Source organism: Colobus angolensis, unplaced genomic scaffold (genome assembly GCF_000951035.1).
Source record: "Colobus angolensis palliatus isolate OR3802 unplaced genomic scaffold, Cang.pa_1.0 Scaffold2, whole genome shotgun sequence".
Taxonomy (NCBI): Eukaryota; Metazoa; Chordata; class Mammalia; order Primates; family Cercopithecidae; genus Colobus; species Colobus angolensis.
Window position 1 is genome coordinate 17492224 of NW_012115154.1, and position 1075 is coordinate 17493298.

Genomic DNA, 1075 nt, shown 5'->3' on the forward strand with positions numbered 1-1075 from the left:
GTGCTGGGATTACAGGCTTGAGCCACCGCGCCCGGCTCGGCTACTACATTTTAAATAATAAAATTATACAACAGAATTTTCCTTCCAAGAAAATTCAGATTATTATGTTTTTGTAACCTGGTCATATTGTGATTCAGAGAATGGTAATTTTCATTATTAAACAGTCACCATCTGACCAATATATATATTCAGGTAAATCCCAAATTACACACTGCATATGTAGCCCCAGGCTAAAAGTAACTTAGTCTGCTTAAGAGTAGTTGCCCCAACAGGATAGTTATCATACTTTTGTGATTTACAGATAGTTATACTGTTATGGGCATTGATGTGTTGAAATACAGGTTTGGCAGGGTTTGATTCATACGTGTTTGAAATGAAGACTTACTTGAAAACCAGGGTCCTGCGCTTATCCTATCAAGACACACATGAAACTGCCTCTACAGGGTTGGCAAAAACTGCATGCAGGTTCCGGACAGAAATATAGTTATAATTAAGCATTAATCAGGCTGCACTTTGGCCTACTTCCTTGTTGCTAATAGTCACAAGGCACTAGATACTGATATTTGCATGTCTATTGTTCCTATGGATAGGATTTCAGACTCCAGACTAAGCATTGATTTGCATCCCTGTTGTTCCTGTAGACAGGATCTCTGACATTAGAATCATAAGGCTTTTGTTTAAGGATCGCTTAAGATGTTTTTCAGACCACGAATTCCAGTGAAACAGTTGATTTCAACCAGTTTGAAGACCCCCCACAGAGGAATGGGAAGAGCATGAGAATGTAGTTTCCTCATCTCCTTGTACCATGATTTCACCAAGCACTCTCCCACCAGTCATCTCCATTACCCTTACAAACTCCAACCCCAAATTCCTAGGGGAGATGGATGTGAGGCTTCTTCCTGTCTCCTCCTTAGGTGGCCCTATGATTAGACCTCTTTCTCTGCTGCAACCTGGTGTCTCAGCATATAGACTTGCTATGTGCGTTGGGCAAGGAACCTACTGCAGTTACACACACTCTGTTGACTTAAAACACAACCTCCCCAGGTAACACTTTGCTGTCGCAGGTCCTTTCTTT